Source organism: Panthera pardus, unplaced genomic scaffold (genome assembly GCF_024362965.1).
Source record: "Panthera pardus isolate Hobbes unplaced genomic scaffold, ASM2436296v1 HiC_scaffold_21, whole genome shotgun sequence".
In the NCBI taxonomy this organism is placed as follows: domain Eukaryota; kingdom Metazoa; phylum Chordata; class Mammalia; order Carnivora; family Felidae; genus Panthera; species Panthera pardus.
Window position 1 is genome coordinate 26,814,349 of NW_026526777.1, and position 25,565 is coordinate 26,839,913.

The following is a 25,565-nucleotide window of genomic DNA, read 5'->3' on the forward strand; positions in this document are numbered from 1 at the left end:
TACCCAATGATGAGTAATTCAAAGAGGTGGTTAGGACTTGGGTTTATACAGCAGCGTAAAAATAAATTTTTAGGGAAGTGCCGAGAGAAAGGAAAAGGACTTTGAGTTTCTAAGGCAGCAGTTGGTGGGAAGGTCAATATATGAGAGAACTAATGGCTGATAAAGTTTCAGTAAAGTTTGTTAAATAGGTTGCTCTGGTGCCATCTCTGGGCTGATAAGGGTCTAGAGTTGTCTCCAGTCATTGACCTCTGTTCTTCCTGGTAGAGCAGGGAGGGGGGACACCTTTACAAATTTATGTCCTGCTTTTAGGCAAACAAGGGGAAGTCGGAGCTTTTCTCGTGTCTGCTTCTTCTCAATTGCCTTCAGCTCAATGTAATCCTTATGCCAACATGCCATATTTTAGGGTAGCATATTCTGCTACCTACCTTCATTAACATTCTGTGAGTAGGCTCCCCAAGTCCCCATCCTAGCTCATGTCTGCAATAACTTAATTTCTACTTTATTGAACTTCCTTGGGAACTCTGAGCCATTGCCCAGCACTAGCTGCCTGGATCCAATAGGATTATTCTCAGATTCTGGGAACCAGTGCCACCCTTTGTGCCCACACCTTGTATTGGCCAGGGGACCTTCCCATATATCAGAGGCAGCTGGTAGAGGACGATTAGGTCATGTCAGGAGGCACACATGAACATGCCAGAGGGGTGGGGCAGCATGTAAGGCTCTCGTTGTCCCAAGTCTTGTCTGTGGGACAAGTCAAGTCATGGCTGTGCCATGTGGATCAGGAGAGCTACAAACATGGCTGCTGCTGTGGCTACTATGGCTCACTGGGTGCTGAAAAAACACAATAATGCCTCTGTCCCTGTCCTCTGTTGCCAGAACTCGGAACTAATTACAAATATGGTCAATGGTAGTCCATCCCAAACCTTAATATTTTTTCTCTCCTCTGCCCTCCCCTAACCTGGGGAGTGCAGGTGGAGGATAATCTGAGATAAATGGCCTGGGAGGAGTCAGGAGGAAGCTTCTGAAAAGCTGATTTTCCAGTTTGGCTGGCCAGTAGGTTGCCAGCCACAGACACCCTACCCTCCTCCCAGACACTGCCCACAGATCAGAAATTACACCGCTGTTCATTTCACTGAAGGGAATTGACAGGTTTGATAACGAAAGACAGTCAAATAAACCCTGCAATGGTTTATAAATATGTATAGATTGGTTGAATACTTGGGAGTCATGATGATCTTTATAGAAGATGATGAAATTGAACATATTAGGATGAAAACAGCCACGTGAATAATGCTTTTTATAAGTAAGCTCCAACAAAGGTATTTTTGGTTTTTTTCCTAACTTCTGGGAAACAATTTTATAATTGTAATTGTAAAATGTTGACTCTTCATTTATAACATTCCCCCCTACAACTGGGAAGATGTCTCAACAACAGTACCAAAACCTTTCAGTCCAAGAAAAGAGTTTTGAATTGGTATAACCATGATGGTGTTGAGTGCCCATTTCTACCTGGGAACGGCTTGGAGTTCTAGGGCAGGCAGCAGCTCCCTGGTTTGCACCAAGGACATCAGAAGAATAATGAGATTCTGTGTCCTGGGCTCTGAGGCCCTTCCAGAGCCCTTCAGTCCACCCTGTGGAGGCCTAGAGACCTCTCCTCATCTCCTATCATTAGAGATTGTGTTAGTCAGCTCAGGTTACCATAACAAAGACTGTGTTAGCTTGGGCTGCCATAACAAAATACCATAGACGGGGTGGCTTAAATACTAGAAATTTATTTCTCACAGTTCTGGAGGCTGGGATGTTCCAGATCAAGGTCCAATAGGGTCGGTTTCTGGTAAGAGCTCTCTTCCTGCATTATAGATGGCTGCCTTCCCATTGTTTCCTCACACCATGGGGAGAAAGAGAGTTCTGGTGTCTCCTCTTACAGGGCACTAAACCTGTGAGGGCCTCCCGTTATGACCTCATTTAACCTTGATTACTTCCCTACTCCAAATACAGTCACATTGGGAGCTGGGGCTTCAGCATATTAATTTGGGTGGTGGACACAATTTGGTCCATAGCATTCCATGCTTGCTCCCCACCAAATTCATGGCTTATTGCATGCAAAATACATTGATTCTATACCAATGACCCCAAAAGTCTTACCTCATTCTAGTATTAACCCTGAAGTCTAAAGTCTCATCTAAATATCATCTAAATCAGGTATATATGTTTGAGGTATATTCATCCTGAGACAAAATTCCTCTTCAGCTGTGAACCTGTGACATCAGACAAATTGTGTACTTCCAAAATACAATGAGGGACAGGCATAGGCATTATAAGTAGGAGAAATTCGGGGCACCTGGGTGGCTTAGTCAGTTGAGCGTCTGACTTCAGCTCAGGTCATGATCTCACAGTCTGTGAGTTCGAGCCCCACGTCGGGCTCTGTGCTGACAGCTTGGAGCCTGGAGCCTGCTTCGGATTCTGCGTCTCTCTCTCTCTCTCCCCCTCCCCTGCTCATACTCTGTCTCTCTCTGTCTCAAAAATAAATAAAAACATTTAAAAGAATTTTTTTAAATAAATAATTGGGAGAAATCCAAAGGAAGGAATGGGTGATAAGTCCTAAGCAAGTCCAAAACCTAGCAAGCCAAATTCCATTAGATGTTAACTTGAGAATAATCTTCTTTGGGTCAATGCCGTGCCTTCTGGACTCCCACACCCAAGGCTTTAGTCAGAAGCTCTCTGGCCTGTTGAAACCAATGCAATGGACCCACCTTTTAAAACCAAGAAAGCAGCCCTGCTAATCTCAATTACTTGAGGGGTTGTTTTTCCCTTTTCTTAAAGAATATCACACATTTGATAAATATCTCTATGGTCCTGTTCTGTACTATCTAAAAAGTCCAACAGCTTTCCTTCATTTTGTTTTCTCTGTCCTCCTTAGTTCACGCTGGCAGTGTCTTTGCTAGTATAATCACATCTCTATGCCTGGCTTCTGCTGAAGTGGCTGATTAAGTCCATGAGTTACAACTAGGATCTCACTCTCTCCCTTTAAGTTTATTTATTTTGAGAGGGAGAGAGAGAGAGAGAGAGAGAGAGAGAGAGAGAGAATAAGCAGGTGGGTGGCAGAGAGAAGGAGATACAGAATCCCAAGCAGAATCCCAAGCAGGCTCTACACTGATGGTGCAGAGCCTGATGCAGAGCTTGAACTCATAAAACGTGAGATCATGACCTCAGCCAAGATCAAGAGCCAAACTCTTAACCAACTGAGCCACCCAGGTGCCCCCATCTAAGATCTCTTTATCAAATGGCTGTTTAGCCACACCCTTAGTGTTCTCTTCAGATCAAGTTTTCTCATTTTTTTTTTTACAGTATGGACAGGCTGATAATTTTCCCAATCTTCAAGTTCTGGTTCCTTTTTGCCTAATAATTCCTTCTTCAATCCATCTTTCTCCTTTCATATTTTACTATAAGAGCCAACCATTTGGAATGAACCAAGCCATTCCTTCAATACTATGCTTGGAAATCCTCTCAGTTAAATATCCGATTTCATTGCTTGAAAGTTCCATCTTCCACAAAACACTAGAACATAGTTCAGCCAAATTCTTTCCACTTTATAACAAAGATCACTTTTCTTCCAGTTTATAGTAACGTGTTCCTCATTTCCATCTGAGACCTCACCAGAATCGCCCTTGACATCCATATTTCGAGCATGCATGTCAAAAATCTGCCAGCCTCTACCCAGTTCCCATTTCTAAAGCCACTTCCACATATTTAGGTATTTGTTAGAGAAGCACTCCCACTTCTAGGGTTCTCTAGAGAAACAGAACCATATTTTAAAGAAATTTATCGTAAGGAATTGGCTCACATGATTATAAGTCCCAAGAGCAAGTCAGCAAGCTAGAGACCCAGGAGGGCTGATGATGTAGTACCAGCCAAGTCTCAAGGCCTGAGGACTGGGAGAGCCAATGCTGTAAGTTTCAGTCCAAAAGCTAGGAAGCTTGAGACCCAAGAAGAGCTGATGTTTCAGTTAGACTCCAAAGACAGAAGACCAATGTCTCAGCTCATCAGTCCGGCAGGCGAAATTCCCTCTTACCCAGACTTTTTTGTTCTGTTTGGGTCTTCAGATGATTGGATGAGGCTCACCCACTTTAAGGAAAGCAAACTTCTTTACTCAGTCTACCAACTCAAATATTAATCTCATTCAGAAACACTATCGCAGACACATCCAGATTCATGTTTGACCTAATGTCTGGGTCTCCTTGTCCCAGTCAAGTTGACCCATAAGTTACCCATCACAGTGATCATCCAGGGAGGTTATAATAGGTGATTTAAACCTTTCTCTCAATAAGCTTTGAATAAGCATATGCTAAGTACAAGGTCCCACTCTTAAGTTCTTTGAATGTCAGTTTAATTCTGTTCAGTATTATTTGGTGCCAATTGTGGCACAGACTGTTACCACAGATGGTGAGCTTGCTTCTACAGAGATCTTGTAGATGCCCACTGAATGGCCTGGTTTAGCTCATACATGCTAGGCTATGGATAGCAACACCGTCAAGACATGGGTAGGACCGTGGGGAGGCAGAAAAGAAGAAGCTATTGTAGATCAGCACTTCTCAAGGAGTATATGAATTACTTGGGAGCTTGTTAAAGTGCAAATTCTGGGGGCACCTGGATGGCTTAGTTAGTAGAGCATCCAAACTCTTGATTTTGGCTCAGATCATTGATCTCTTCATGTGTGGGTTTGAGCCCCACGTGGGGCTCTGTGCTGACAGTGTGGGGCCTGCTCGGGATTCTCTCCCTCCTTCTCTCTCTGTCCCTCCTCCATGTGTGAGCTCTCTCTCTCTCTCTCTCATTCTCTCAAAATAAATTAAAAAACTAAAAAAAAAAAAAAAAAGTTCTGATTCTGATCCGGTAGCTTTGAGGCAGAGCCTGGAGATTTTGCATTTCTAACAAATTCCCAAGTGATGTTAATGCTGCTGGCCCAGGGACCACACTTTGAGTAGCAAGGTACTAGATGATCTGTAAGTTCCCTTCAGAGCCTTTAAATTTGGTCCAATTCAGCAAGTGTTCATTGAGAGCCAATTATGTGCCATGATACCATGAGGGAGCCAATCAAGGCATGAAATGTGCTTCCGTCCTTTAACGAGCTAATTGAGGAAGGTGGACAAAAGCCACAAGTCCCATAAGTTCAGCAATGGCTCAACCTTCTGGGTCAACCTCTGAGTGTCTAGTTTCTTAGGAAGGCATTCTCCTTGAAATTTTTATATCAGTGCTTTCCCCCGAGAAGTTTGGTCTCAATTTGTTTTTTGTGTTTTGTTTTTTTTTTGTAGAAGCCAGAGCCCTGAAGTGCAGTAGTTCAGCTGCCTAAAAAATTAACCTGAACAGAAGAATAAGAACAACAAAAAATCAGTTGGATGAAAAAGTGTAAGGCTCTTCTTCAGCCCATGGGGGCAGCTGCAGTGCGTTACAACCCTGAGAAAATGAAGAGTGAAACAGGCTTGTGTACAAGGAGGCCTGAGAAAGGACACCTGTGACCAAATAGTCCAGGATCAGAGCTCTTCTAGGACGGAACACGGGGGAGATACTTAATGGGGAAGGGCTACCACTGTAGATTGGGGTCATGTGTGCCCTCACGGGAATGGCCGTCGGGTCTATACAAGGGTCCGTGCTACTCAACAGTCTCTTCCCAAACTAGGACTAGTGACCCTGATCTCTAGGTTCAACCTGGAGCAGCAGACGTAGGGCGGGGGGATGTTGGGAGCTGATCGAGGAACTGTTAATACTATATACGTAGATGGAAGAAAGCAATGGCTCTTGGGAGGTAGGGCAAAGAACACTTGCTGGCACAAAGAAAGAGAGGGGCAGAAGGCTGGCTAGGACCCCTTTTGGCCTTGGCTATTAAATGAAGAGCCACCCACAACAGGGAAACACTTGCTGAGCAGGCCTTTTTACAGTGAATAGCTTGGGCTAGTCTTGTGACCATTGGTGAAGACAGAATCCACTTCCCTGAACAATCCTCCTCATACACCCTAGTTCTGTAGCCCCTACTTGCCCAGTCCTAGCTTCTTTTTCCCCTCCGTGGAGGTCCTAGTAAGGTTGAGGGCAACTAGAAGGCCTGATTGAGACCTTCCCTGCCTTGGTCCACTTGGTCCCCTTCCAACACACACACACACACACACACACACACACACACACACACACACCCCTAACCAGCCCAGTGACTTGAGCTCAGAATGGCTGGAGCTGGTGGGGGTTGGAAAAGGGGGAAGGGGGAGGGAAGGAAGAGGAGAATCAAACAGAAACCTTCTCATCTTTCTATCAGCAGCCATGCAAGGAATATTGTTCAGCATGGCACAAAAGCGGCACTGAAAATAGCTGCAGCCAGAGCAGGGCTGCCAAACACTGCCTGAGATAACGTCTACTTGGAGACACTGGTGTCTTTGTGGGGCTGTCAGTGTCCCTATTGTTCCTGAGCCTATTGCCTGGGGAATATTGTTCCCAGCTTTTGTCTCCCCCGGTTCACTTTTGTTTGCCTTTACTTACCATTTCATTCCTCGCTCCCTTTGTGCTCTCCCATCCCCTCCTTTGTCTCTCCCTCTCTAAGCCTGCCTGTGGCTGTGGATTGGTGCCCAGGGAGACAATAGGCCCTACCCCCTCTCGACCTATGGTCCCACCCTGAACCTCATACAACCACAGCTCCATTCCTTCTCTCCCTCTCCCAAGAGCACCCGAGAAGTCCCAAAGGTGGGACAGCCCTGAGGGAGGGTGAGGTCCAAGGTACCACTCCCCTCCTGGTAACAGCAAGAAAGGGCCCAAGGAATATTTGGACTGCACGGGAAGTCTGAAATGCCTGAAGTGTGTTTCTGCCTCTTTCTAGATCTCCTTTTTCTTTTTTTTTTTTTTTAAATAGGTTTTCTGTCCTGTCAAAGGAATAAGGACAGCTCACGCTCCACATCCCCCAAACCCTCTTTCAAGTGCCCAGCATGCACTTCTCTGACCAGGGCACTCGGTTTTCTTCTCCCTCCCTCTCAGCCTGGCGGATCAAAGCGACTTCTGTTTATTTGCACATTCAAATCCAGACTGCCTCCAGTAACCCGATCCAGTCAGGCGCCAGGATGGTGCAAGAAAAGCCCGCCTGCACCCCCTCCCCCATCTAACAGCCCTTTTGGCAGAAGTGGACAAGGAATGGGACAGGGGTCTCCTGGGGTCAGAGTTGGGAGTGGAAGAGGAGCTGTGCAGTGAGAAAAAAACCAGACCGGCCAATGCCTTTAGAATGATCTCTGGTCCTCTCACCTCGATGGCAGGGGGAAACTAAGGCATCAAAAGAGGTTTAGAAACTACAGGAATCAAGCCCTGAGCTTGTCTGCCCACTCCCAGCATATTCAGGTGTCCAACTGCTGTCCTGTGGAGAGATTCCTTCTTAGTTCTGGCCCGGAGAAGGCAGGCCCAGGTAGGACTTAGAGGCTGGGGCTGACTTTGGGTTTCAGGAGCAGTTAATAGAAAGTGCTTTTTCCTCCTACCTCCCCCAACTTCCTGCCTCTAGACAGATGGGGACAGTGATTGGAGAGTCGAGGAAGCTTTTACTTTGGCCGAGAAGGCCGGGAGCAGGGATGTAGCCTGAAGCCAAGGAGGAGGCTCTACCGCACATTGTTCTAGTTCCAAGGACAATGGGAATAGTCTCCAGAGAGTCTTTGTTTCAAAAGCTGGAAATTGGGTAGGGGATTTCCGGAAAGTTTGACTGGAAGCCAAGCTTGGCTGCGAAGTGAGGAGACAGGAGTAGGAGGAAGAGGAGGAGGAAGGGGAAAAGGAAGGGGAGGGGGCAGTCTGGGGTTAGGGGAAACTACCACTAGGCCCTGAGGAAAAATTTGCCCTCCTGATTTCACTGCTCTCAGTCCCAGACTGCTCGCTTTAAAAAAATTTTTTTAAATGTTTATTTATTTTTGAGAGAAAGAGAGACAGAGCGCAAGCGGAGGAGGGGCAGAAAGAGGGGGAGACGCAGGATTCGGAGCAGGCTCCAGGCTCTGAGCTGTCGGCACAGAAGAGCCCGATGTGGGGCTCGAACTCACAGACTGCGAGATCACGACCTGAGCCAAAGTCGGTCGCCCAACCGCTTAACCCAGGCGCCCCTCAGACTGCTCATTTTGTTCTGATTCTTGCCTCCGCCCTTCTTACCTACCCCCCTTTCCTGCCAAAATTAGCCCTAGATTCTTAACACTCCTAAGCATAAATAGTAGCCAAAATAATTTGTTCCCGCATTGAGTGTGACAATTGAGTCTGACCCACCTTTGCAACCCTAGCCCATAGCCCCAAGCCCAGAACAACGTGCAAGCTCAGGAAATGTGTGAATAATAAATGAAGAAGTGTTGACTCCTCACCCCCAGAAAGTCACATTGACTATCGCTGGACCTCCAGGAGAGTAGGCATGGGATTGAAAGTTTAAGGTGAGAAAAATCTAAAGATGAGGGGTAGTGAGGATTTGGGGATAGACCGGGCACATGGATGGCACAGAGGGCAAGGTGTAGTTATTGGACAAAAAGGGCACAGCAACACAAAATGATATTTAGCCCCCAGAACGAAATCCCCTGGCCCAAGTGTCTTTTGTCTTCCAGTTCACCCTACCTTGTCTAGATACCTAGTCTGTATCTTTCAGAAATACAGATGGGATCACATCTTTCCTCTGTGTAAAACCATTTGGTGGCTTCCCCCCGCCTCCAGGCACCTGTGAGTCATGGAAATTGGAACCCTTCAAAGACAGGGGCATGGTGAGCGTTCCCAGTACCCACCACAGGTAACTGGCACCTAGCCAGCGCTAAAGCTGCTCAGGGAACACAGAATTCAATTAACTGGCAATTGTGTGAGTTAATTTTGCCAATTCTACAGTGCTCCCTGGATGGTATTTCAAGGTTGGTATAGTCGATGATTTTGACACTTAATGTTTTATCCATTTTATAGCTATTGACTTGATCTTTGGAAATAGCCAGGGGCCATAAAAATCAAAACATGTATATTTATTTTAAATATTGAGTCATATTGCATCTAACTAGAATATAATTGAGAATCAGGAAGCAAGCTAATGTACATTATAGAGCAACCAAAAGTGATGGCATAAAGGCAAAATGTATTCAATTTATCTGAGACAACAAAATCTTTTTCTTGCAGCTAGGAAGGGCCAGTGAAATATAAACGGAAGAGGTACAGTGTGTGAAAACTTCTAAAGGGCAGTTGACTCAGGTGGGGAGTATGTAATACGTGTTTGGCCTTCTCATCTCACTCTTTGTCTTGGTTGGAATGTGGTTGTGATGGCTGGAGATCTGGCAACAATCTTGAGACCACAAAGGGACACTGGGTTTGAAAGCTTGAAGGTTAAGGAAGGCCAAAGAGAAAAATAAAAAGCGTTTGGGTCTCTGACGACCAACGAGCTACCATACTAGCCTCGAACCGCTTATGAAGGTTAACCTACCAAGTTTGATTACATGGAGTAAAAAAATTTTTATTACATTAAGCCATTTAATATGAGTCTTTATTATTATTATTATTATTTTAAATATTTTTTTTAACGTTTATTTATTTTTGAGACAGAGAGAGGCAGAGCATGAACGGGGGAGGGTCAGAGAGAGAGGGAGACACAGAATCGGAAGCAGGCTCCAGGCTCTGGGCCATCATCAGCCCAGAGCCCGACGCGGGGCTCGAACCCACAGACCACGAGATCGTGACCTGAGCTGAAGTCGGACGCTTAACCGACTGAGCCACCCAGGCGCCCCGAGTCTTTATTAGTAGGAGTCAGACATAATTCCCATTAATACAGAAGCATGATTTATAGCAATAAAGAAATAAACGTCTATATCATTTCTTTCTGTTGCCGAACGGGTAGAAAAAAGAAAAGGAGTCAGAAGATATCTCCCACTGTGTACTAGAGCGCATGAATAATCCTGTGGATTTTCAAAGTGGAGTTGCAAGCTGAGTTTGGAGGCAGGAGCTAGAGAGAACACAATTGCTCTGCACAAGAAAGCAGGAGGAATAAATCTGAGGTAGCTGAGGAGCAGGTAAGAGGTCAAGCAACATGCAGAAGATTGTTATGGATGCATATATGGACACTAGAATGAAGTGGGATCTGATAGCCAGAAAGAAGAGAAGAGGGAGTTGGAGACCCTCAAAAAGGACACAGAACTAAAAGAAAAACCACAGAAGTTTATTAATGATTCCCAGGGTAAATCCAAATAGTTCTGTAAGCTGCATCAGATGCCTGAGGGGCACCAGGCTTTTGCAGCATTATATAAAAATGGACAACTCAAAGTGACAAGTACATCTCGTCAAAGCAAGTCCTCTCCATTTAGTAATGCAGGAGCCAATTTCTGGGTCAAGACAGCAGGTGGAGCAGGCATGGAAGCCTCCTCCTTCTCTGAATACATAAAATGCGGGAGAAAATAGATTTAAAAACTCATAGCCACACTTGAAAACAAGAAGGAGAAACATTAAAAGCTACCAAAGAGGTAGCTTTGTTATTTATGTACCAGATTATGTACCAAGAAACAAGAATCAGATTGATATCAGACTTTCTCTTATGTAACAGCAGATGCCAAAAGATAAGGGAATAAAATCTCCAAAATGGTGAAATAAAATAATGGTAAATGTAAAATTCTATGCCCAGCGAGACTAGTATTCCAGAGTAAGGGTAAAACAAAGACATCTTCAGGCATGCAAGGACTCAGAAATTGTAGTAATCACAGACTTTCACTGAAAGAACTGTTTCAACAAGGAGAAAAGTGAATCAAGACACAATGTGGGATGCAAAGTTCAACAGAAGATCTTACATATATCCCCTGTGTAATAAAAGGGAAGTGCATAAGTAAGTGATGCTATGGTAACAAACAACAGACTCAACCCCCAAAAGCTTATCATCACAAAGGTGTGTTTCTTGCTTATGTCAGCTCAGTTGTGGGTTGGCCAATATTCTGCTCTATATGTATGTCTTCTTATTCTTGGATTTAAGTGGATGCAAAAACTTCTTTTGGGAAGAAGCTGTTTTCCTCGCAGAAGGAAAAGAAAAGTGGAAAGCCATGGCTCTTGAAGCATCAGTTAGGAAGTAGCAAATAGTCTTGACTCACAAAACATGTCAGGTGGCTAAGCCTGCCATCAATGGGATGTGTCCTGAAAATCACATGGCAATGGGAGGGGATATGTAGAATTATTAAAGGGATGGTTAGAACTTGGAACTCACCTCAACATGTTAGCATCTCAACAAAGAACAATAAAATTGTAGAGAAGTGACAAGATAAAGGAAAATGAGTTTAAGTTTTTACGGGGTGGCAAACTGGAAAGGTGACTATAGGGGAGTAAAAAAGTAGAAGATAATGGTTTTTATCAGTAAGTTTTGTTTGCAGACGCATGTCAGTGCTGACTTTCCTTCTTCTTCATGGCCATAGAACTCCCCCAGAAAACTTCTCTTTATAGCAATCCTCATTTCCCAGAAGTTTCTGCCTTCAGTGAGATAGGGAAGGCTATGAGAAGGCTTCTTTCTATAACTATTGATTCTCATTTGCCTCCAGCTCTAAATCATTCTTATGCCAAAATGGCATATTTTGGGATGGCATATTCTAATCCTTTACAGGAGCAATTTACTCATATCACTGGTAGTACCCTCCCCCCCCCCCCCCCCCAAGATCTAATATGGTTTAGAAAAACCAAAATGGATGAGATGACAGAACTTTGGGGCTCAAAGAAATAAAACTTATGCACATGTCCCAAGGAATCCAGATATCTGGTGCTTTATTGTGTGTGACTATGTCTCTGAGTGCCATATAACTAAATAATTAAATATAAAACCTCATTTTATTTATTTTTTTATTTTTTTAATGTTTATTTTTGAAGGAGAGAGAGACAGTGTGAGTGGGGGAGGAGCAGAGAGAGAGAGAGAGAGAGAGACAGGCACAGAATCTGAAGCAGGCTCCAGGCTCTGAGCTGTCAGCACAGAGCCCAATGCGGGGCTCGAACCCACAAACCGTGAGATCATGACCTGAGCCGAAGTCGGACGCTTAACTGACTGAGCCACCCAGGCGCCCCTAAAACCTCATTTTAAAAAAACGAAAAGGCACAAAATACTGAGCACATAAAAATACTGGACAATGAGAGAATCATAAAGAAATGTGCTTTCCAACAACTCAAGGTGTTTTTAGTTATCAGAAAAAAAATTGCGAAAGATTTTGAAATGGATCAAAAAATTTGCTGGATGTCTTCAATGGAAATCTATGCATTGTATACAGTGCACCATTCTAAATTACCTGGTTCTATGGGGATTTTCACTTTCCATCATCTTTGAGCTATTTTACAATACTGTAAGTTGTAGATAACATAGCAATGCAAATAATTCTGTTTTATACACCTGCAAAATGAATCCTGTATACTCAGGAAAAAGACAACTGATTTCTTTCCCTTCACACTCTTCACCAAACAACAACAACAACTGATTTTGCAACTATTTGTGGATTGATTTTATGACTACATATATGTATTGTCTTTGAATTCTCTTTTGAACTGGTTGAAACATCTTACTTATTCCCTCATTAATTAATGAGTCAAATATCTTTGATGTGTTCATTTTATATCTGTATGGGCATCATATCATGATCTTTTTTTTTTTAAATTACACATTCACACGAATATTCCACAAAACTTCAGTGGAACACTTACTGGGTATCAGCCTCTGATGCCATACGTTCTTGCAAACATGTTATAAGACAATATTTTGAATACATGATTTTTTCCTTGACTCATATCTTGTTTGACCCAAATATGTTCTGGGACAGTGGGACCACTGTCTTTTGTAGGACTGTGGATGGAAACCCAGGAGACAAGGCATGCTGGAGGAGAAGGAGGAGGCAGACGTGTAGAGGGCCCACCGCTTTGGTTCCTGGCTGCTGCCTGCTTCCTGACTCTTTCAGCAACTTTTGATTTCTAAAAATTGTCCAGAATTCTTCCAATAAATTCCCTTTTTTGATTTACCTCATATGAGCAGACAACTTTCATCAAAAGAAAGTGACGTCAAGAAGGAGAGTGTAGGGGCACCTGGGTGGCTCAGTTGGTTAAGTGTTTATTTAACTCTTGATCTTGGTTCAGGTCACGATCTCATGGTTCATGGATCAAGCCCCATGACAGGCTTGGGATTCTCTTTCTCTTTCTCTCTCTGCCCCTCCCTGATTCGTGCTGTCTCTTTCACTCTTTCAAAATAAAGAAATTAACTTAAAACAAAAATAGAGGGGTGCCTGTGTGGCTCAATTGGTTGAGCGTCCGACTTTGGCTCAGGTCATGATCTCACAGTTCATGAGTTCGAGCCCTGTGTCAGGCTCTGTGCTGATAGCTCAGAGCCTGGAGCCTGCTTCATATTCTGGGTCTCCCCCCCGCCCCTGCCCCCGCCCTCTCCTGCTCATGCTGTCTCTCAAAAATAAATAAACATTAAAAAATTTTAAAAATATTCCTAGACATATTATTAAAAAAACAAAACCAAAAAAACAAAAAAAGAAGGAGAGCATAAAACCATTACCCTGGTTAAATCCAAGTCTCTGTCTATCCTGTCTAGAGAAAAACACCCAGCCTCGCTGACCTGTTCTCACTTTAAGTTTGTGATGGTCATTCTCTGAGTTTTCATGCTGTCCAGCATTCATCCTTTATCTCCCTCCTCTGCTCCTTCTCCCGGTCTCTCTTCTGTCCTCATACCCCTGCCCATACCTCCTCCCACATCCTCACCCAGCAATAAACCTGGCTTTCTCCTCACTGAGAAAACTGAAACTGTTATAAGAAAACTACAGATTCTCACGACTCCCACCCAAACAGCTTCCAGGGTGCCATGAAGTCTTTGTTTCCTTTCAGCCTCACATATTCCTCCTTCCCCATCACCTTTGCCAGACACTCTCTTCTAGACCACTCCATCTGTGTTATCCAACACATCAGCAGCTAGCCTCAGGTGGCCATAGCATACTAGAAATGTGGCGAGCCTGAATTGAAATGTGTTCAACACATACAAGGTTTCAAAGACTTACGAGGAAAAAAGGAATATAAAATATTTCGTTAATAATTTTTATAGCGATTGCACGCTGAAATGATAACATTTTGGATATCTTAGGTTAAATAAAATGTTGTTTCAAATTAATTTCACCTATTTCTTTTTTGTCTCTTTTTTTTAATGTGGCTATAACTTAAAATTAATGTGGCTCACATGATATTCCCTTTTTGTTTAAGTTTATTTTTGAGAGAGAGAGAGAGAGAATGGGCAGGGGAGGGGCAATGAGAAAGGGGGACAGAGGATCTGAAGCGGGCTCTGTGCTGACAGCAGAGAGCCTGATGTGGGGCTCGAACTCACAAACGTGAGATCATGACCTGAGTGGAAGTCTGGCTTAACTGACTGAGCCACTTAGGTGCCCCAAGACTCACATGATATTTCTATTGTCAGCACTACTCTAAATGTTGGAGTGCCCTAGAGCTCAGCCTTTGATGGTCTTTTTTTTTTTTTTTAAGATTTTATTTTTTTTAAGTTTATTTATTTATCTTTGGCTGTCAGCTCACAGCCTGATGCAAGGATCAAACTCACAAACCATGAGATCATAACCTGAGCCGAAGTCATGTGTTTAACTGACTAACACATCCAGGCACCCCTAAAGATTTTATTTTTTAGCAATCTCTACACCCAACACGGGGTTCGAACTTACAACCCCGAGGTTGAATCGCAGGGTCCACCAACTGAGCCAGTCAGGCATTCCATCGTTTATTCTTTCTCTACTCTCACTCTCTCATTCAGTTTTACAACCTTAAATACTTTATACAAGCCAGCAACTCACAGACCTGTGTATCCAACTGTCTGCTCACATTCCCCACTTAGTAGTCTGATACACATCTCAAGCTCCCTCCACCCCTGGCCTTCCCCATCTCAGTGGATGGCAACTCTATTGTTCAGGAGAAAATCTTGGACTCATCTTTACTCTTTTCTTTCAAATGACATAGCCATTTCTTCCTGTGGGCTTATATTCAAAGTATATCAGGAATCTATTTTTCACTATAATGGGGTTCAGGACATGCCATCCTAAAATATGCTCCTTGGCATACTGAATATTTCAAGCTGAAGGAGTCTAAGGAAACGGCAGAAGGAGGAAGATTATTGACCTTCCCCCTGCCCTCTTGCTTTTAGCAGGTCATAAGACCCTCATGTGAGAGGTGCCCTCCCTATAACCAGAGGAAAAGAATAACCCCATCTCCAACCAAATTAACAAGCCTTGCTGTTTCCCCCACTTTACTACTTGTAGTTCATACTCTTTCTCCTATTGTATCTTTCCATGACTCTTCACTGCATCAAACCTAGCACTAAAAACACTCGGGTTTAACCATTTTGAGGGTGTCTTCATTTACTTATGAAGGGTCTTGTGTCACGTAAAATAAATATATAATGCTTTTCTCCTGTTAATCTTTATCAGTTTAATTTTCAGACTCAACCAGGGACCTCGAGAAAGTCAAGGAAAACGTTTCCTCCCCTCCAACTATATTCCCTTCTACCACTATTATCTCTGGCCTGGATTACTGGCACAGGAAGGAACAGGTCTCCCTATTGGATGCTAATAGGTCTCTTAGCTTCTACCTCTGTGTTGGTAGAGTCTGTTCTCAACAGTGTCTGAGGAATCCTTTCAAACCTTAAATCAGTGCTCCTCTGTTAAAAGTCCTGCCATGTTACTCAGAGCAAAAACCAAAGTCTTCACAATGGCTAAAGGCCCTCCCTACTTGTTCTGACCCCCCATCACATCTTTGGCTTTACCTCCTACTTACTCCCATTCACCCTCCTCCAGCCACACGGCTATTCTTAAGATGCCAGGCAGGTTCCTGCCTTAAGACCTTAGAATTAGTTGCTTCCTCTGCCCGGAATGCCCTGCTCTTAGATATTCACATGACTGAATATATAATTCCTGCCTTCCACTGCTGTTCGGATGTCACATGCTAAAGGTTCCTTCTCTGTTTAAAACTGCAGTCTAGGGGCGCCTGGGTGGCTTGGTCGGTTAAGCGTCTGACTTCAGCTCAGGTCATGATCTCACACTCCGTGAGTTCGAGCCCCGCGTCAGGCTCTGTGCTGACAGCTCAGAGCCTGGAGCCTGTTTCCGATTCTGTGTCTCCCTCTCTCTGACCCTCCCCCGTTCATGCTCTGTCTCTCTCCATCTCAAAAATAAATAAACGTTTAAAAAAATTTAAAAATAAATAAATAAATAAATAAATAAATAAATAAATAAAACTGCAGTCTCTACCTCCCCTTCTCCTTACTCCCATTTACTTTTACTTTTCTCCAAAGTACTTACTTATCACGTTGCAATATCCTATACAATTTGCCTATTTATTACGTTTAATGTGATCTCACCCACCATCCATACCACTAGGGTGGAAGCTCCTCTGCGGCAAGGAACTTGTTCTCCTGTGTTTCCTAATGCATTCCGCTCACAACAGTGGCCCACAGTAGACACTCAATACATATATGTTGAGTGAATGTTGAGCTGATCAGAGTAGGCTGATACAATGAGACAAATTCCAGTTCAGGGTGGCCAAGCTGGAAGCTTGGAAAGAAAAGCAAAACCACAGATCAGATTCTGAAATTCAGATCGATACATCATTGACTCGCCAGGCCCCAAAGCAGCCAACCAAATGCACAGACTGGGAGAGGACGATACACTTGCTTGGGAAAGAGTGGAATCTTGAGAATCTCACTAGGAATATAGGGAAAACATTACGAATTCCTGGAACCCTGACCCTGCCCTGCAAATAGCCTCTTTTCATGCATATCTTTGCTGAAAGAGGGCTGCCATTCCAAGACTGAAGATGGAATGTAGTTGGGGAGCATGGGCAACATTCTTCGGGAGATTAGAGAAGATAGGTTCATTGTGACTCCTTTCTACCTCTTTGTTTTGGGTCTATGCCTGGAGGCTAAGGCCATTAAAGCAGAAAACAATTGGGGATGCGAAGAAATGGAAGACCAGCAGTCCTGGCCCAGGCCTGATTTTTCAGTTCAGTAGGGATGGAGGTTGACACGGCAAGACTCAGCAATGTTATGGACATTCCTTCATCCATAAACAAATATTTATTGAGTTCCTTTCATGTATCAGACACATTCTTGGCCTTGAGGAAACAGTGGTGATTAATATAAGGTCTCTGTTTTCATGGAGCTTATGTTCTGGTCGGGGAAATAGAAAATAATCAAGTGAAAAACAACTAAGATAATTTCAGATCATGGTACTGGGTAGGCACTAAGAAGAAAATAAAAATGGAAATGCGGTGGGGACTGGGCTGCGTTAGACAGGGCGGTCAGTAAAGACCTCTCAGAGAAGGTAAGATTTAAAAAATTGTTTTTAATGTTTTATTTTATATTTGAGAGCGAGTGAGAGAGAATAGAGGAGGAGCAGAGAGCCGGAGACAGAACCTGAAGCAGGCACTAGGCTCTGAGCTGTCAGTACAGAGCTCGACCCGGGGGCTTGAACTCACAGTGAGTTCATGACCTGAGCCCAAGTCGGACGCGTAACCAAAGGAGCCACCCAGGGGCCCCAAGAAGGTAAGATTTTATCTGAGAGCTGGATGATGAAAAGGAGTCAGTCATGCAAAGAACATTCAGGCAAGCACCGACCAAGGCCCTGGGTTGGAAAGGATGAGCAGAGGAAGCCTGTGTGACTCAAGCGCAGTGAGAGTGAGTAGAAAAGGAATAGAAGATGAAGCTGAAAAGATACGGGGGCGCCTGGGTGACTCAGTCGGTTGAGCGACTGATTGGGCTCAGGTCATGATCTCACGGTTTGTGAGTTCGAGCCCCTTGTTGGGCTGGCTCTGTGCTGACAGCTCAGAGCCTGGAGCCTGCTTCTGATTCTGTGTCTCCCCCATCTCTCTGTTCCTCCCCTGCTTGTTCTCTGTCTCTCTCTGTCTCCCAAAGATAAATAAACGTGAAAAAAAGTTAAAAAGAAAAGAAAAGAAAAGAAAAGAAAAGAAAAGAAAAGAAAAGAAAAAAGAAAAGATACGGATGAGGTCAGACCGTGCAGTGAACAGACACCAACAGTTATAAAGGAGTGAATATTATATTCTGATTTTAATTTTATGAATAGTACTATAAATTGTAGAGGTAATTTAAAAAACTAGCTCAATAGTTCAGGTGAAAGATTATCACAGCTTAAACAACTGCAGTGATGACTGTGATAGAAATAAAAAGACATCAATGGATTCAAGAGATATTAGATATTCTGGAGTATAAAGAACAAAATGCACTGGACAATTAACCAAAGTAATTTCTATTTGACACAGAAAAGTAGGAGGTGGATAATTATGTACTATCGGTCACACAGCAGCATTTATACACTTCTCGACCCAAAGATAAAGTCTTTCTGTAGCATATAAAAACAAGAAGCGTATGAACTTAAATTATACTTAGTAATCATTATTTCAGTATTTTATCTTGGAAATGATCTAGATGCCTAATGAATATCCATTAAGTAACTCAATTTACTGTTCAAGGTTTTAATTTCCTGAAGATCTTGAAAATTAACTTCAAATTAATTATTGCTAAAATAAAGTTTGTTAGGATAATTATTCTATTTAGTTAAACACAAATTTACACTTTTACAAGTAAAATGTAATCTTAAACATTAAGTAGAAGTAATGCTAGCTTATTGGATCAGTAAACCAATTAAGTTTAAGAACATATCTAAGTAGAATAAAAATGCACACTAATATTTTACTTAATGTCTATAACTCGGAGAAAGAAAGGTATTTTTATTAAACCAAAATTATTAAACTAGTTTTGTTTGTCAGAGATTTATTTCAATTATGTTAGCTTGAATTCTTAAAATGGGTTAGTTTCTATAAAAATGCCCTTTATTCTCACATTGAAAGTATTAGAGGCTCAGGATGCCTGGCTCAGTGAGTACAGCATTTCACTCTTGACCTCCTGGTTGTAAGTTTGAGTGAGTCCCATGCTGGGTGTAGAGAGTACTTGAAAATAAAATCTTAAAAAAATTCAAAAAAGTATTACTTTCTGGGAATTTTTTTAATGCTTCATTTATGCAAGTGCGTACTGATCTCTAAGCCAATCAACATGGCACTCCTCTAACAGATTTTATCATCTAATTTGGTAATACCATCTGAAGGTAGGGAAACATTACACATTCACACAATGAGAGGTGAAGAGTTTCCTGAATTACGGTCATATAAACATACGTACACGCTGAAAGACAAAGTTTAAACTTTCAACTGTGGGTCAAGGGTAACTAAGAAGTGGGTCACACAGCTACAAAGTGGTTGAGCCAGGACTCCCAAAGGATTAAGCGGTCAAATTGAGCACTTGAAGTAGTTGTGCGTTACAGTAATGGAAGAAAACAGTGAAGAGACAATAAAGATTTCCCCTTAGGAAAAGACAATGAAGGAAACTTCCACAACAGCTTCAGACATGGGTCACCAGTCAAGCATATGCCAGGTCCTGCTGGACAGGGATACTGAGGTGAAAGGTATCATCTACAATCTCAGTGGTATTAGGTCAAGTATTTGCTTCCTTGATTCGAAATTGGGTTTGAGTTTCCTGGTCAAATAATTAAATTGCCACAAATTCTGTTCTCTGAGAGACTACACTTTCTCCCATTCTCTGTAGGCCATACTTGGTGACCTGCTATCTATACATATTACTAGCTTTTGGATGGTAGTGTCCAGCCAATGGCTCCCAAACTGCAAAAACAATACCTCCTTCTTCCAAGAATCACTTTTGGCCAACTATTCCCAAAGCTAGTCAAACTTCAGGCTGACTTCTTAGGTTAGGCTAAATCTCGACAAAATCTCCACGTTTCTTCCTCAAGACAGAACATCCTTTCGGAATGGTTCTCATGCTGCAGCACTGTGAAGGATGTCTTGTGCTTCATTCAGTGTTTTGATTAATCTTCTTCCGGTTTCTGGTGCTGGGACTGGGACCCTCTGCTACTCAACCTGATCAATAAAGTAGAAACTTTTGCTATCTCCCCTCCTGGGAGTCTCAGTGACTGCACAGCTGAGTATGTCCTGCTCCTGATAAATGCATCACTCTCTTCTCTTGAGCATCACCTCTCTCTTTTTTTTTTTTTAATTTTTTTAATGTTTATTTATTTTTAGAGAGAGACAGAGCGCGAGCAGGGGAGGGGCAGAGAGGGAGGGAGACACAGAACCCGAAGCAGGCGCCAGGCTCCGAGCTGTCAGCACGGAGCCCGACGCGGGGCTCGATCCCACAAACTGTGAGATCATGACCTGAGCCGAAGTTGGACACTTAACCGACTGAGCCACCCAGCACCCCGAGCATCACCTCTTTATTGTCCTTGATATAAGCTTCTAGATTTGAATTGTTTTGCATCATTCGGGGCTCTTACAGACAAGGTATGACTGGGATTCTCTGGGCTGATTATTGTCTCTTGTTTGTTTGTTCTCATCATTTGAATATGGGCAATCAGTTATTCAGTGAACTTCCAGGTCAGTGTCCTACTTCTTACATGTACAGTCATTATAGTGCCAATAGCACCAAATTAGTTCCCTTAAAGACTTTTAGAAAAAGGCTAGTAAAAATCCAGAGTACCTAAAAGTCTAGTATCTAAGAATCCAGACTCTTCTGACCAACTCCAGACAGGCCTCTCTTTTGATCACCTTCCTGTACCTTTACTCCCTTCTCTTTGCTCTGCCTTCCCTATCTTCCTTCTGTACCATCCCTGGGACCCCCTCTCTTTCCTTTACTGCTCTTTTCTAAACACATTCCTCTCACTGACAGTATCTCCTCATGCTGGCTCATAATAAAGTATGACTGAAAATCATCCCCCATATCAGTGGATTTACACACCTAAACCTTGGCCAAAGTCAAATTTACATCAAATCTAGTTAAAGACTGGACTAACTGGGGCGCCTGGGTGGCTCAGTTGGTTAAGCGTCCAACTTTGGCTCAGGTCATGATCTCACGGTTTGCGAGTTTGAGTCCCACGTCGGGCTCTGTGCTGACAGCTCAGAGCCTACAGCCTGCTTCGAAATCTGTGTGTCCTTCTCTCTCACTCTCTGCCCTTCCCCTGCTCATGCTCTGTCTCTGTCTCTCTCTCTCAAAAATAAACATAAAAAAAAAAAGAAAAGACTGGACTAACTTTCACCAAAAAAAAAAATAATAATAAATAAAAAATTACCAAACATTTTAGGATTATTCAAAAAAATTTATAGTCTGGTTAAACCATATTGTTCTGGAACCTAGAGATGAAAAAGTTGGATAGAAAATGCAGGCTGGACTCACAACCGAATTATGTTAAATACTATACACATCAAAATTTAAGCATAGATGGATATTTAAACATATAAAAATAAGATAAAATATTTTAGTGACTTTCCATGAAGTCTTTCCTGTAAAAGGGTAAAGTAAAAAATTGGTCAAAAGTCAAGTGTGTAAACAGAAAAAGAATAAATCCATCCTAATTTCAGAAACCACTTAACCATCACCTTCCAGGAACGTCGTAGTCCTGATAAGCCTAATGATATCACAGCTGCCTTGTGTAATTTCTTTGTTGATGGCATAAGCTAAGGAGGCAAATTTAGTTTAAAAAACAGAAGATAGGGGGCACCTGGCTGACTCAGTTGGTAAGGCATATGACTATCTCAGGGTCGTGAGTTCAAGCCCCACACGGGGGGGGGGGGGGGGTACAGTTTAGTTGAAAGAAGAAGAAGGAGGAGGAGGAGGAGGAGGAGGAGGAGGAGGAGGAGGAGGAGGAGAAGAAGAAGATAGCATCACCCTTTCTAAATGACAAGATCTTTTAGACCCCTATGAAGATACTTTGACTTGAGAAAAAAATATATATATGTATACATATCAAATTAATAGCTCTTTAGATTAAGTAACTAGATAGAACTAGAACAAGGACACCTTTATGTTTGGTTAAGACAAAGACACCTGTCGATATTGCAAGGAAAGGGGTCAGTGGAAGGACAACTGCTCTGCTTTAGCTTGGAAGATAGGATCTAAAGGACAAAGGACAGAGTTTGGCTGACAAAATGGCATCTCTCTATTGAGTAGCTGCTCTGGTCTGCCCACAACTGCCCATTTTTTTTAATATTTATTTATTTATTTATTTTGAGAGAGAGGGAGCATGCATGAGTGGGAGAAAGGCAGAGAGAAAGGGAGAGAAAGAAAGTCCCAAGCAGGCTCTGCGATGTCAGCACAAAGCCCTACGAGGGGCTCGAACCCATGAACCATGAGATCATGACCTGAGCTGAAATCAAGAGTCGGTCCCTTAATGCACTGAGCCACCCAGGTGCCCCCCCCCCCCACTTTTTTTTAGAGAGAGAGCATGAATGGGGAAGGGGCAGAGGGAGAGGGAGAAAGAGAATCCCTGCCCGCAATTGCCCTTAACACAAAAGAGAGAGAGATTTCCATGTAGCTGCAAAACCAGAATGTTTTATTTCTACCATAAACCCTACAACTTTTCTATAATTCCCTTCCTTGGAGTAACAAAAAGTTTTCAGTGGTAGGAAACTCAAATACACCTTAGACTGTGGCCAATAACTTTACGATGGCAAAGATTAATTATCAACTGCCTGATGCCTCCTCTACTAACATGTCAGACCTTGAACCAAGCCCTGATAGCCTCCAGGCCAAAGATAATTCGAGTGTGGAACACATAAAGAAGGCTGAATTCTTAAAGGTTTCAATTGACCCAGCTACGTTCTTCCAGAATTAACCCAAAACCTACTACAAAAATAAGGATATTAGCGGTCTTTAGAACATAATTTTTTTTTTAACGTTTATTTATTTTTGAGACAGAAAGAGACAGAGCATGAACGGGGCAGGGGCAGAGAGAGAGGGAGACAGAATCGGAAGCAGGCTCCAGGCTCCGAGCCATCAGCGCAGAGCCCGACGCGGGGCTCGAACTCAGGGACCGCGAGATCGTGACCCGGGCTGAAGTCGGACGCCTAACCGACTGAGCCACCCAGGCGCCCCTAGAACATAATATTCTATATGCCTCCAGAAAAGGTACATTATTCTTTGTGCCAGTTCTTGTTTTATCCCCATTCTGCCCACCTAAAAGGCCAATAGGCTCATGGCCAATATGTACAAGATACAATAGCCACTAACAAGATTGTGCTTCCTTATTTCCCTATAATCCTCAACCGCAAGTCCATTTTATCCTCAATCCAAGACAGCTTCTTACTCCGCAGGGGTAAATCTGTATCTCACATTCTTTACAACACTTAACAACCAAACACTGTATTTATTTGTATTCATTTGGGAAAACCAACAAAACACGCAAACAATTATGCCCCAAGGACTCATGCCCTCTTATTTTTTCCAAATACTCGACCATAACCTGAGAGAGATCCAATTTTCCTAGGAATCCGTTCTTACACAACATGATGAACTTCTCCCAAAGGAGAGCCTTGTAAAATTGATTCCCTCCATCTGCAGACAGTGTTGATGTACAGGGGACACAATGTCTCCAAGAATAAACTCCAATTTGATTGGATCCAAGAGCATTATTTAGGCCATAACATCACACAGAGTGAAAAGTCTCTTTCTCCTCATGTATCGGAAGTTATTTGGGACTTGCCCTCACCCAATACCAAATGATAATGTCAAAGATTTCTCAGTCTCACGGGATACTCTAGAAAATGGATTTCTAATTTTTCAGAATTGGCTTTTCCTTTATATATTCTTATGATAAGAGCAGAAATACCTGAGCTCTTACCCTGAACAGTCTGTAGAGACTGCATTCTGTAACTTAAAAAACTTCTCAAAATCTTTCTATCTTTGGGGGCACCCGGTTGGCTCAGTCAGTAGAGCATGTGACTCTTGATCACACAGTTGTGAGTTCAAGCCCCACATTAGGCATAAAGTTTAGTTTAAAAAATAAATAAACAAGGGTGGCTGGGTGGCTCAGTTGGCTGAGTGTCTGGCTCTTAATTTTGGCGTGGGTCATGATCCCAGGGTTGTGGGATCGAACCCCATGTTGGGCTTTGCACTGAGCATGGAGCCTGCTTGGGATTCTCTCTCTCTCTCTCTCTCTCTCTCTCCCTCCTCCTCCCCACCCCCCCACCCCGGCCCTCTCCCCTGCTTGTGTGCACTCTCTCTCTCAAATCTAAATAAATAAATAAATAAATAAATAAATAAATAAATAAATAAATAAAGTGTACAATTCATTGTAGAGGTATCTCAGTGTGGTTTTAATTTATATTTCCTCAATGACTATAGTGATGTTAAGCATCTTTTCATGTGCTTATTAGCCACTTGTGTATCTTCTTTGGAAAAAATGTCTATTCAGATCCTTTCAAAAAAAAATTTAGGGAGAGAGAAAGAGCACATGAGCTGGAGAGAAGGGCAGAGGGAATGAGAGAGATTCTTAATCGGGCTCCATGTTGATGTGGGGCTCTATCCCATGACCCTGGGACCATGACCTGAACCAAAACCAGGAGTCAGATCCTCAGCTGAATGGGTTACCCAGGTGCCCCACCATTTTTTTTTTTTAAGTAAGCTCTATGCCCTATGTGAGGCTTTAACTCATGACCCCAAGATGAAGAGTCACATGCTCTACTGACTAAGCCAGCTAGGTGCCCCAATCCTTTGCCATTTTTGTAAAGATTTTTTTTTTTAATGTTTATTTTTGAGAGAGAGTGCGAGCGTGGGAGGGGCAGGGAGAGAGGGAGACACAGAATCAGAAGCAGGCTCCAGGCTCTGAGCTGTCAGACAGAACCTGACATGGGCTCGAAACCATGACCTGAACCGAAGTTGGACACCTAACTGACTGAGACACCCAGGCGCCCCTGCCATTTTTTTAAAATGTTTATTTTTGAAAGAGAGAGACAGAGACAGAGACAGAACATAAGTGGGGGGGGGGGGAGGGGAAGAGAGAGAGGGAGACACAGAATCTGAAGCAAGCTCCAGGCTCTGAGCTGTCAGCACAGAGCCCAATGTGGGTCTCAAATTCATGAATGGTGAGATCACGACATGAGCTGAAGTCAGACGCTTAACAGACTGAGCCACCCAGGCTCCCCAATCTTTGCCATTTTTATTTTTTTTATTTTGTTTATTTATTTTTCCCTTTACCATTTTTAATTGGGTTATTTGTCTTTTATTAGTGAGGTATAAAAGTTCTTTATATATTCTGGATACAGGTCCTTCATCAGATACATGAGTTGCAAATATTTTCTCACATTCCATGCTTTACCTTTTCATTTCCTTGATGATATTCTCTGAAGCACAAAAGGTTCTAATTTGATGAATTCCAATTATCTATTTTTTCCTTTGTCACTTATATTATTTCCTTTGTCACTAATAACCCATTGTCTAATCCAATGTCAAGATTTATCTATGTTTTCTTCCAAGAATTTTATAATTTTAGTTCTTAGATTTGGCTATGATCCCTCTATTTAGTTAATTTTTGTATATGGTGTGAGGTAAGGGTCCAAATTCATTCTTCTGCATGTAGCTATCTAGTCCTCCCAACACCATTATAATGGAAGTGCCTGACAATCTTTTGATTGCTGAGGCATCCACATCAAAAGACATCCAATTTGAATAAGCATATTGCCAGCTGTATGCCAAAGTTACTAACAAA

At 42.8% G+C, this 25,565-nt stretch overlaps 1 protein-coding gene across 2 annotated transcripts in view; it reads right to left on the reverse strand.

Annotated features, from left to right (window-relative positions):
- Positions 1-25,565, reverse strand: part of SNRPE (small nuclear ribonucleoprotein polypeptide E) — a 143,826-nt gene that overhangs the window by 27,540 nt on the left and 90,721 nt on the right. Inside the window, exon 6 of one of the 2 annotated variants that reach the window (XM_019432451.2) lies at positions 10,151-10,378. The exons of the other annotated variant lie outside the window; for it this stretch is intronic. The gene's annotated coding sequence lies outside the window, so the exon portion shown is untranslated. Of the gene's footprint in view, positions 1-10,150; positions 10,379-25,565 lie in introns of those variants that run through there. 2 annotated transcript variants of the gene reach the window in all.